The following is a 13328-nucleotide window of genomic DNA, read 5'->3' on the forward strand; positions in this document are numbered from 1 at the left end:
GGAGAAGACTGCTGTCGTGTGAAGCATGCCAAAGTCTGCAACATAAATGGCGAAGCTATTCAGCGCACATCAGTTTCTGTTGGTTGTTTGAATGTTATCTAATTCAATTTTTATGCAACATAAATGGAATGTTTTGCAGTCGCAAACTCCACTGACGAGCAACTTGAGAAAGAAGTATATTCCACAAATGCATTTGGCAGCAGATATGATGTTAACGAGAAAACAAGTTTAAATAATTTTCACAGGACCGTTTCTATGGCGGCGAAGTACTTGTAGCTGGAGTCAAAAAGTATAATTGCTAATTAATTGGGTTGAATTATCAAAATTATATGATGGAAAATCTACTATTTCACGGAGTACCATAAAAAGTGGTATTACAAACAAACCGAGTATAAGCATTAAAGATGAAGACGGAAAAGTAATACCTATTCAGGGAATACCTGAAACGTGTATATATGGCGTAGCTCAAGGTCAGACAAATATTATTATATATTAAAAAATTAATTACTACAACAGTACCACAATTGTGTTTAAGAGGCCCTAGTGGTTTTAGTTTAAAATCTTGGTAGAAAACATGAAAACGTGGTGCAGTAGACCAGGCTATTTACAACGACTAAAACTTAAACAATAAACTTGCTATAAATTTAGGTGGCCATATACAATTTTATGTGGCTAATAGGTAGTGTTTACAAAGACGTGTGGACGTGAGTTGTTGTTGTTGTTGTAGGGTTTAACGCCATTTTTCAGCACACGATAGGCTATACATGGCGGTCAGTATTAATGATGGAGGAAGAACCCACCGACCCACGAGAAGCTACTGACAAGCTTTCTCACATGCCCACACTGGCTGAATCAGAGACTCGAACCGCCGCAGACAGAGATGAGATGGCAGTGATCCGTAACGGAGAGCGCTTTAGACCACTCGGATGGACGTAAGTGGACAAGAGCTTGATAGTAAAAATATAACAATTAAGAAAGTTAATAATAAATCAAGTGTCGTGAATTCGAACATTGTGAAGTGGATAGCAGAGTCTCTATACTTAGTGGCGATGGTACAGAGTGCTAGAAATGTAATTTTAGTGCTGTTTTTCTTCAGCGCTTAAGAGTCCAATCACACTGTTGTGCGTACTGCAGGTCTATTCAGGGTCGTGTATAGTATGTAAAAGACCAGGCCTCAAAATCACAAAAGTCATCAACTAGATTACACATTCAACTTATACTTTTGTTTCTTTGTTGTGTTTTTTTCGGGGGTTTTTGTTTTGTGTTTTGGAAGTTGATGTTTTTGGGGTTTTAGATTAATTTAATATCCTCAAAATAACCTAATTTTTTTCAAGCAACATGCTTTTGTAGTTCAGCATCAACTGTCAAATCCGTAGTATTGTAGTGTGTATATTTTGGATTTTGTTGGGTTAAAAAATGAAGCTGAGGAGTATCGTCAATATGGGGCTTAGCTTTGTTCAGCATTTCGAGTAATGAATGTTACTACAGACATGGAAACATTAATCAAAACTGACAAGTGCAACTGGTAGGAACAGGGTGAATATGTTGGATTGATTAAACGTTTATGACGGAGGGGCCTGAAACTCAAAAGGTTGTTGTTGTTGTTGAGTTTAATTATAGTGGCGTGCGCACAATTGTGCATGTGCCACTTTTTTCTGACTGCACCGCAGCCTGCTAGTTGTTCCTGGGGAAGGGGATGGTGCCACCTCCCCCTGGCTTTTATGGATTCAAAGAACCCTGATAGTTTGGCCTCAATCTGTGGGTCCATAAAGGTCCCTACAGTTGAATGGTTGGCTGTCATTAGTGGGAAGGAGAGCTCGGGAACGGTCCTGCTTGCTTTACATCGCTGGTTTCTTGTTGCATTTGCCTGGTGTTACTTGCGATTTTTTTTTTTTTTCGAATTTTTTTTTCTTTGAATTTTTTCTTCAAAATGTTCTAAAAGGAGGGGGGATGTTCTATGCTGTTTATAGAGGTTCTTAGTAGAAATCATGTATGAAGAGAGATTTTCAAGGTTATTATGGTATTACTAGTCGAGGTGTTTAGGGTGTGTTTCCTACGTTATGTTATTTATAAGTTGTTAGATATTACCTCTTTAAGTTATTTATTAATTAATGTTTTTAGAGATTGAATGTTATTTATACTTTCTTTAACAAGAGACCGGAGTCCTAGCCGATTACACGGTTCGTTAAGGACATCTAGGACCGGAATCCTAGCTGATTACTCGGTTCGTTAAGGACATCTAAGACATCCGATTTTGCGGTTTCCTTAGTTTTTTTTTATAGGTGCTTCGTAAGTGAATTATTTATTAATACTTTTATAAAGTTGAATGATATGTTATGGGTTTTTATGTGGTGGCTTCTAAATTTATTTGGCTAGTTACTGGGTCTTTTTTTGTGGGGATAGTAATTTTATTTTGTTCCTAAGTCCTGCTGAGTCTATGAATTGATTTATATTTTTATATGCTGATTGTTTATTTTTATTAGAGTCAGTAACTCTGGGTATGTGTGTGGTGATCCAATCTCGCTTTGGTTTTTGATAAATATTTTCTGAGCGGGTTGATATTTTGGGCATATATTGAATACGTGGTGTAGATCTTCGGTGGTGTGGCAGTTAAATCAGTTAATGGTTGCTGGTTTGGGTCCTACAAACCTTCCAAAACTGCTTGCTAGTTTAGTTTTTCCAGTTATTATCCTGCTTATGGTTTTCTGTTTTAAATAGGTACCCTTAGGTAGCTGTATGTTTCTATCTACGTTTTTTTGGGTTTCATGGTGCTTTTTACCTTTTGTGGAGGAGTTCCAAAAATCTTGCCATGTTTGGTCTATATATGTTTGTGCGAAGCTTATTGCTTCTGTAGAGCTATATTTACGCTTGATAGAGTTTTGATCTCCTAGTTTGGTTTTTGCAACTTTGTCTGCTGTTTCGTTGCCAGAGATTCCAATGTGCGACGGTATCCACATGAGCTCGACTAATTGATGTGCTGTGGTGATATCGTCGATTAATTGGCATGCTCTGTCCCGGAATTGTTCCCTAGAGTGTGTATTGCGATTTTGGATCGATTTGATAACGCTTAGGGAATCGCTTACAATGACTGCTTTAGGTATTTGGTTGTCATTGATCCATTGTAGAGATTCAAGTATAGCCCAGAATTCAGTGGAGTAAATGGAGCAATAGTCAGGTAATCTGGATCCCGTTTGTATATTGAATTCAGGGATGACTATTGCTACTGCTGTTCTTGATGGGTAGTTTGTTTTTGATCCATCGGTATATATTTTAACATAGTCCGGGTATTTTTGGTTGATTTCGTTTACCAGTACAGGTTTTAGTAAGTTTTCTTGTCCTTCTTTATTGCCTAATTTGGTAGCTTCAGTGTTAATCCTTGGTGGTTTTTGTAACCATGGTGATTTGTTCTGGTCTGTATTGTTAGTTACCTGTTTTTTTAGTAAAGGTATCTTTTCTCTTAGTTCAAGGATTACTTTGCCACTTGGTGTGGTGGGTATGATTTTGGGTTTGAAGACAACTTTACACTTATTTATAGCTATTTTGGTGGGATGGTTGTCTGGGTGGGTATCTAATCGAATGGAGTATCGGAGGAGCAGTTCTTGCCTACGTAATTTTAAGGGTAGTTCTCCTGTTAGTGCTTGTAGTTCTTCTAATGATGTCAAGGGGAGTGTTCCTGTGCATAATAGTAAGGCTTTTTTCCGAATACTGTCAAGTTTTTGTAGTACAGGTTGCTTAGCCGAGTTTTATGCTTGGCAACTGTAATCCAGTTTTGATCTAATTAGGCTTTTATATATCGTAAGGAGGGTTTCCTGGTTGGAACCCCAGTCAGTCCCTGTGATGTTCCTGAGTAAATTGAGATCTTTGTTACAATTCTGGTTGAGTTGTTCAATGTGCTATTTCCATGTGAGGTGGTTGTCAAAGAACATTCCTAGGAATTTTACTACTGTCACGTATTTGATCAATTGATTTTGTATATAGAAGTTTGGATAGACTAGGTTGTTATTTCGTTTGGGGGTGAATATGATTGCCACAGTTTTTTCATGAGATATTTTGAAACCCCATTTGTCCGCCCATCTCCCTATGTTGTCTAGGCTCTGCTGGATTTCTTTAACTACTGTGTTATTGGCAGGATTTCCATTCCTCCATATGTCACTATCATCTGCAAATTGTGACAAGTTTATTTTTGCGGAGGCTGCACTGAGGTCAAGGTCGTTTACCATTAGGTTAAATAGTAAGGGACTTATTACACTGCCTTGCGGTGTTTTATTTTCAAGTGAAAATTCTTCCGAATGGGTGTTGCCTATTCTTGTGGTAATTTTCCGGCCTGTGAGGAAATCGCTAATCTAGTTGAACAAGCGTCCGGTTATTCCAAATTGGTTTAATTTGGCTATTAGTCCATTGGTCCATACTAGGTCGAACGCTTTTTCTAGGTCTAAAAAACCGGTATGAGGTTGCGATCAGTTTTCCTATGTGCGTTAAAAGCGAGTTTGATGTCTGTTTCCAATCTGAGAAGTTGGTCAGTGGTATACCGTTTGTTCCGAAAGCCACATTGATTTATGGAGAGTAGGTTATTGGTTTCTGGGTGGTGTTTTAACCTATTTGCGATTATTGTCTCCATTATTTTGCAAATATTGTTTGTAAGGGAGATGGGTCGGTACGAATTTATGTTGTTGGGATCTTTACCTAGCTTAGGGATTGGTATTACTATGGCCTGTTTCCATTTGGTGGGTAGTTGGCCTTTATCCCATATCCTATTAAAGAGTTTGATTATGGCTATTGTTATATTGATAGGTAGTTTTTTGTAGATAATGTAACCTAACTGATCCTTACCAGGGGATGTTTGGTTTTTGGATCGTAGGGCTATCTTCCATTCATATACTGTGATGTCGCTATTTAGGTGAGATTCTTTTGTTCCTTGGTCTTGAAACATTTGAGGTTGGGTTCCCTCCATTAGTTTTTTGTGTTCTTGAAAGTTTCTGGTGTGATTATTGTTGGTACTCATGTTCGAAAAATGCTTCGCTAGGAGGTCTGCCTTATCTTTATTTGTTATGGCATTTTTAATTTTTGGGGCTGAGGTAGTTGCTTTCCCTTTGATGGCTTTTATCTTGTCCCATATTTGTTTTGAGTTTGATTTTAGACTCAGTTTAGAGCAAAAGGTTTGCCATAGATTAATTTTAGCAGTTTTTATAGTTTGTTTTAGTGCTTTTTCTTTATCTTTATATTGCTGGAAGTAGATAGAATTTTTGGTGCGTTTATATTTATTTAACGCCCTTATTTGTCTTTATGTGCTATAGTGCACTGTTTAGTCCACCATGGTACAGGGTTTTTATTTTGGATATTAGTTGTCTTTGGTATGCATCGGTTAGCTGCTTCTATGATTGTGTCTGTTATGTTATCATAATACATGTCAATACTTGGGCATTCTAAGTTATCTGGGTTTACTCTAGCTAGTAATAATTGGAATTGGTCCCAGTCTGCCTGTTGGTACCTCCATTTAGGTGGGGTTTCGTTTGGAATGTGTTGAGTTTTTGTTTGAATATTGATTGTGATGGGAAAATGGTCACTTCCTAACGTATCTTCCTGATCCACCCACCAATTTGTGATTTGAGCCAATTTTGGGGTAGTGATGGTTAGGTCTATGGCTGAGAGAGTGCCATCCTCAGGGTTTAATCTAGTGTTCGACCCGTCATTTAAGATGACCAGATTGTTCTCAGTTATCCATTTTTCAACCATTTTCCCTCTTTGATCTTTCTTTTTACCTCCCCATAATTCACTGTGTGCGTTGAAGTCACCACAGATCATTAGATCGTTGTTGTTGTTATTAGTGATTGCCTTTAGTGAGATTAGGTTAGTAGGGCAGAAGGTACCCCCTGGGTCGTATGTATTTATTATTTGAATGTTTGTGGTTCCTATATTTATCATTGCTGACATTATTTCGATGCTATTATTGATGTTTAGGTTAGGGGGTACAGCTATTACTTCATAGTAGATTAGTGTATCTATTAAAAAAATTGCTAGTCCACCCCCTTTCTGCCCCATGGGTCTGTTTTTAAAGATTCCCTGGGTATAGCCTTGTATTTTGGGCAGGCTTTTGTGTTCTTGTGTTATGAAGGTTTCCTGTAGGCAGATTACGTCTGGTTTTACGGCCGTATTATTCAGTTTGTTCTGCAGTTCTGATAGGTTTTTAAAGATTCCTCTGCAGTTCCATTGCCAGATGGTGATTTTACTATTTTTTGTACTATTCATTTTTGACGTTGTCTTTATCTGTTAGTCTTGTGGTCGAATCAGCTAGCATGGTGAAAATGGTTTTGAGGGTTCTCATTATGCTACTGAGATCTTGCATTAGGGTTCCTGTTGTTAGGTTCATTACTTCCTGTATTAATTCTGTGTTGGGGTGTGTGTTAGGTTTAGGGATGTTTGGGGTGACAGTTTTGTTTGTATCTGGAGTGTTATCAGGGTGGTCATGGTTTGTTACAATGTGGGTTGTAGTTTTTGGTTCTTTTGTTTCCTGATTCGAGGGTATGTTTTGTGGTGCAATGTTTTCCCTTCTGATTCTGCGTGAAGAGTTTTGGTGCTCATTGATTGTTTCAGAGGTAGATTTTGGTGTGTTGGGGTTGTTTTTACAAATAATGTTTTTGGCAGAATGGTAGGTGAGGTGTTTTTCGTTCATTAAGTCCACTATTTGTTTCTCTTTTATTGCAAATCTGCATTCTGCCGATCTAGGATAATGGTTTTCTTTACAGTTAGCACATTTTTGTTTAATTGTGTGGCATTCTCCTTTGTGTTGACCTCCGCAGTACTTACATCTTGGTTTGAATCTACATCTGAGGGCATAGTGTTCCCAGTGCAGGCATTTGGTGCAAAATCTTGGCCTATTTATGTAGTTTTCCAGCTTATGAGTTTTATTATTGAGGGTATTGGCTCGGTAGCCTCTATAACTGCTTTGTTTGTTCCTTGTCCCTTGTGATTTTTAAGACGATATACTTTGGTGGTCTGTGTTCCATTTGCTGTGAGTTTATGAAGTAGGAGTTCATTGCTTATGTCCTTGTTGTATCCGTTTAGTGCTATTACTTTTTTAAAGATAGTGGTTTTAGTGGGTTCAGCCAGATTAGTTGTGGTTTCGCTGTGTTTGGAGTTCGAAGTGACTCGTTTTTTCCTCTGAGTGCTATGTTGTCTCTCTTCTTTGATCTTTATTGGGCCTATAGTTTCAATTTGGATGAATTTTTCCACCTGTTGAATTGTGCTGCATTGGACAATCAGGTAGTTTCGCCTTGGTCTTATCAGTTTGAATTGTCCAGTGTGAATTTTGGCCAGTGCTGTCATAATACTATTGGTACTTAGACTAGTAATTCTGTTGCACCTGCTGCTTATATATATGGTGTGTTGGATGGAATGATAATTGTAAATTTTGTTTTGGGGGTTATGTTGTTGTTTTATTTCCTGTTTTGAGTTAACCTTACTTGTGGGTTTTTTGATTGTTTTGGGGTTTTAGCGGGCCCTTGCCATTACCTAGGTATGTGTTTTGGGTGTTTTGGGTTGTTTGGGGTCTTTGGGTTGCCATATTAGTGATGCTTCTGGGTAGTTTTGTAGTGTCTAATTCATTGGATTTGTTCCCATAGGTTGGTGGTTCCCTTGCTGTTATTATCCCAGATGGTCCAGGAGTTTGGCTTGAGTGTATAGTTTCTTTCCTAATGTTTTGATTTATTGTTGTTTGCTTGATTTCCTGTTGTTGGTTTGTTTGCATGTTTCTAGAATTGGTTATTTCATTTTTGGTGAATTTTGGGGTGCTGGTTATGGTTATGTGGTCTAATTGTGGGGAGTTTAAGGTATGTAGGTTACTGTCAAATGCATTTGTTAGGTTTGGAATAGTGGTGTCTATATCTTCATTTGTGTTTGGTTTTTCCGCTTCCTTGAAGAGGATTGGCGATAGAATTGGCATTGTATTTATATTGTTCCCTGGAGTGTAGTTTTGTATTTCTAGTAGTTTCTGTTGGTGGGGTGGGGGTGTGTTAGTTATGTCTGCTGGTTTGTGGTTTGTTTGGTCTGTGTTTGTGACCAGAATTTGGGGTCCCAGTGTGATGTTGGTTGAATTCGAGTTTGCTGTGGTTGGTACGACTTGCGTTAATCTTGCTTGTTTTACATGCTTTATTGGTGCTGTTTGGAGTTGTGATACAGCCAGTATTTTTACTGATTTATTGATAGGGTTGTTTGGTGGTTTGTGTGTTTGCGTGTTTGGATTGAATAGAGCCATTTGTTTGGACCTAGTTTGCATTCTTCTGCTTAAATTGCGTATAGCATTGAATGATGACTTATCTTTTGTTTTTGTCCTAACCCAGTCTGCTCCTCCGCTAGAAGTCTCTCCTTTGTTCCTTTGTTTTCTGTTACGTGTTCCTGTCGTTCCTTTGTTTGAGAGTTCCTTTGTTCTGTGCAATTCCTTTGTTCACGGCTTGGCAGGTTGCTAATCGTTTCCTCTTCTTGGTATTATTTCTTTGCTCTTGTTTTCCTGTTCCTTTATTCTATTTTAATTGGTGATGGTGGTGGCCGCACTCAGTAGAACTTTTAAACTCAAAAGGTAATTATTTGATAAATGTATGTAAAAGCACGTTTTGCTCCATTCAACCACTGAAATAAATGCTAGGGATAGGAAAACTCCCTTGGACAACTCAAACGTTTAGAATAGAGACGGTTTAGTTATCTACTTACTGTTATGTCTATTTAATTAATTTTCATTGTTGGTTTTTTTTTTAAATTTTATTTTTATTTGCTCTGGGTAGTTGTATTTTCGACTTGACATTGTCCAAAATCAAGTTCATTCTCTACATGACCTGAATCGTTGATTTTTCAAATTCTGTAAACAACTGATACATAGCGAATGTTTTCTCTTCGAGTATTGGTTTGAAAGTAGGTTTGTTATTAATAGAAGTAAACATATTTATCTTGGTTTGAGTCAAAGACATTGTGTTTTCCATGCACTTTATTATAATTTTAGTTTTGTTTGTTTGTTTGTTGTGGGGTTTAACGCCATTTTTCAGCACACGATAGGCTAAATGGCGGCCAGTATTAATGGTGGAGGGAGAACCCGGGAAAACCTCAGGGAGAACTACCGACCCACGAGAAGCTACTGGTAAGCTTTCTCACATACCCACATTGGCCGAATCCTAGCCTCGAACCCACGCAGACAAAGGTGAGATGGCAGTGATCCGTAACGGATATCGCTTTAGACCACTCGGCCACTCGGGGCCCCCTATAATTTTAGTAACAGACCTTTTAATTATAACTATGATTTTATTTTGTTAACATTTGAAACCTTTGAGAATAAAATCTTATATTAGGTTACTATTTTTTTGTTTGTTTGTTAGAAAAAGCTAATTGTGACTTGAAGTGAGGTAGAGGGCTATATAATCTTGTTACTGGGAAACTTATTTATTTGTGCTGTAAAGTCTGAGCAGAATCATTTGCATTATTGTTGTGTCCAGTATTTCAATTTTGCGGTAATTTATTTATTCAAAATATTTAATTCAAGTGATCCTTCTCTGGAAATGGAAAGTGTACAAAAATAACATTCTTGGAAATGGAGACTTTGATTAATAGTAAAATTTCAAATCAGGTTATATTCTTGGATTGTATTATTGTGATTTAGTAAAAGACTATTGGCACATCACTGTGACAGAGGCCACCACAGACACATCAACACTTCCAGCGTTGAATTTCTTTTAGAATACCACTAAAGTTCGTTTATAACTTTAATTATTATTGGTAGCAATTCTATGATAATTTGGGATTTATTTCGCAATACCGCACGTTATTTATACATTTGTCACTTTGTATTCGAGGGAAATTATTTGTTGAAGTTTACAAAACCTGTTGGTTTTCACTCTTTTGAACTTTTCTATTACTTGCTTTAACACCATATAGTCGTAATACTGCCCATTCAGCTAGAGCTTATGGCCTTCTCTCCCGAAGCGGGAGGTCGTGGGTTCGAACCCCGGTCGAGTCATACCAAAGACTTACAAAAATGGTACTAACAGCTGCCTCTCTAGGCGCTCAGCATTAAGAGGTTAGTGTTAGAACTGGTCGACCTGGTGTCAGGATAATGTGACTGGGTGGGACGTCATGATAATGTCTGTGGCATGATGCCCCAGTGCTAGACATCACTATAAACTGCCATATTGCAGACGTCGTAGCGATATGACCAAAAAAGAAATTACTTAGAGCTACGTTAAAAATCCTAATCACAGACAGTGGTTAGAGCTTCCGCCTCGGAAGCGGGAGGTCGTGGGTTCGATCCCCGGCTGAGTCATACCAAAGACTTAAAAAAATGGTACTAACAGTTGCCTCGCTAGGCGCTCAGCATTAAGAGGTTAGTGTTAGGACTGGTCGGCCTGGTGTCAGGATAATGTGACTGGGTGGGACATCATGCTGCATGTCCTTGTGCTAGACATCACTATAAACTGCCACACTGCAGACATCGTAGCGATATGACTGAAACATTGTTAAAGTTACGTTAAAAATCACACACACACACACACACACACACACACACACACACACACTAATCACAGACAGACCTCTCAACTCAAGGCTACAAGAGTTATGCCTTTGCCAAACCTCATAAAAGCATGTTTATTTATGCATGCTAACTTATTCCGAAGGCTCTGAAATCTAGAAATCTGATTTGTTGGTGGTTAAATGCACATCAACATTCGGTTAATTATTGATTATTATGTGATATTCTTAACATCATAGTATTTTGTGTGTGTGTCTGTGGTGTGTGTGTGATATTTTTGAGGTACTACTAAGTGTGTGTGTGTGTGTGTGTGTGTGTGTGTGTGTGTGATTTGGATTTTTAACGTAGCTTTATAAAAAAAATCAGTTATATCGCTACGATTTATGCGGTGTTGCAGTTTACGGTGATGCGAGGCAGCTTCTTTTTATGTCTTTGGTATGACTCGGTCGGGGATGGAACCCACGAGGCGGACTCTCTAACCACTAGTACAACGGAGAGGTCCATAGTATTTTGTAAAATGTATGTTTATATATATATATATATATATATATATATATATATATATATATATATATATATATATATATATATATATATATATCGATGATGGTTTCGTAAAAGTGTCGACAACTGTATTGCTTGCTTGTTGTTTTTTATGTGTGTACAACGTATAAAAATTGCATTTTTCATCGATTATAAGATAATGCTACATGAAGTTGTTAGGTCGTGATATTTTGTTCGCCACCGCTGCTGTATTTATCATGAACAGTATTAAGCATGCTAGTTTAGATTTACGTCAAGCTTACGACACCTTTAGTAGCATTAAATATACATTTTTATAAATTTCTTTCCATTTTAGAAAAAAAAAGATTCGTTCAGAGTATAAATCTGTGTCATTTGTTCTGAAGTAGCAAGCAAAGCAGCAAATCCAAGTGACTTTCTAAATCATAACACAAGCCTCAGTACCTATAATATAAATCATTTGTGGACCCGTCTCCATATAACAGGTGTCCTTAACCGTGCACAGGAAGCTACAGGGTACGCTTGGCCGGGCGGTAAATACGATATCCCATTCGGACCACTTTGGCTGTTATTGCGAGACAAAAATATTACTCTGATGTATTTTGGCGCAGTAATTATTTGAAAACTCGTGCATATTTTTTTGGGCCGGAAATTTCTTACACACACAAAAAAATGACTGCATTATATTGGGACCACATCTGCTATTTCAGTGGTTGGACTGACTGTACGAATAGCATATAAGTTACGAATGGAAAAAATTTGTAATATGGTCAATCATTTATTTTGTAATATGGTCAATCATTTATTTTGTAAATAGCAGAGTTGGTCCGAATGGCAGCTTTCGGTATACATTCTGTAAGATTGACAGCGAAGTTGCGAGTGACTATATTCGCGCCTTTTTCGAACTTTCCTGATGCCCCTTGGAGTCGAGGTAGCAGGTATGTAACATTTCAAACTTTTTTTCACACAGACGATCACACACAGACACTCTGAGTGCCTTGAGATGAATCGCTGTTGGAAGTGTTTGTGGCTACCTTTGTGGCAACTTTCCAAACTGATTTCATCTCTAAAGTATAACATTCCGCAGTGAAAAATGAAGGGTTTTCTTCAAAATATCAGATTTTGCTCTTTGGAAAAAAAAAGATTTTCAGTATCTTAAATTATATTAATTGCAATGCTGTCTAGTAATGAATTATTAATCAATTAAATGGTTAAATACTTTAAATATAAAAGTGCAGTCGTAATCAGTTCAAGCAGAAAAGGTTATTAGTAAATATTGTAATTGATTATAAATTATGGAAAAGTAATGCAAAGTTTTAATTACTTTTAAATTAGAATTACTATTTGCCATAGTTACAATTAGCAACTTTCAACATACCAGCACGATTAGAATAAGAGAGAGACGCAATGAGAACTGTTAACAAATTGTGTAAAATTAGTTCAATGTGTTACGTTGAATTTCTAGTGCGAAGAACATTGTTCTGTACAAAACTCGAATTAACCAACGATAACTGCGAGTTGTGATAGACTGAACAGAAATAATGTAAATATATTCGTCGTTGTTGTTGTTCTAGGGTTTAACGCCATTTTTCAGCACAAGATAGGCTATACATGGCGGCCATATAACTGGTGGATGAAGAACTCTGGAAAACCCAAGGAAGAACCACCGACCCACGAGAAGCTACTGGCAGGCTTTTCCACGTACCCAGGCTAGCCGAGCCTTGGACTCGAACCCACGCAGACAGAGGTGAGATGGCAGTGATCCGGAACGGTGAGCGCTTTAGACCACTCGGCCACTCGGGGCCCCTAAATATATTCGAATTACCCGGCTAAACGAAGTAATTGTAATTGATTGCTTCATTGTGTCAGAGTACTTATAATTGTTATCAACTACTACATTTTTAGAAAAAACAGCAATTCTAATTTTAATTCATTACTTTTACAACAGTAAGTAAGACAACACTGATGAAGTGGAGTAAGTAATCACAATAAAAAATTTTTCAGGTACTCAGTGAACAAGTTATGAATAGTGTGGACACAAATACATTTTTGGTATGTGATTCTATCCTGGACAGGGAGTCAGTGAGCCAGTTTAATTATTTCAACAACTTCAGGAATGGCGCGCGGACATCGGCATCTAGAATCAAACGTGCTGCTCTCTTGTACCTTTTGGAAACTATGTCGATTTCTTTCTTGCATGCATTGCAACCAAAATAAATCATACTTTAATCAGACGTACGGTTTAACCATTATAGAATCAGTAGTTTGCTTTTAAAGAAAAGTAGGCCATCATTCTATC

The sequence above is a fragment of the Sinohyriopsis cumingii genome, chromosome 15 (assembly GCF_028554795.1).
Source record: "Sinohyriopsis cumingii isolate HCF-2022 chromosome 15, ASM2855479v2, whole genome shotgun sequence".
Taxonomy (NCBI): Eukaryota; Metazoa; Mollusca; class Bivalvia; order Unionida; family Unionidae; genus Sinohyriopsis; species Sinohyriopsis cumingii.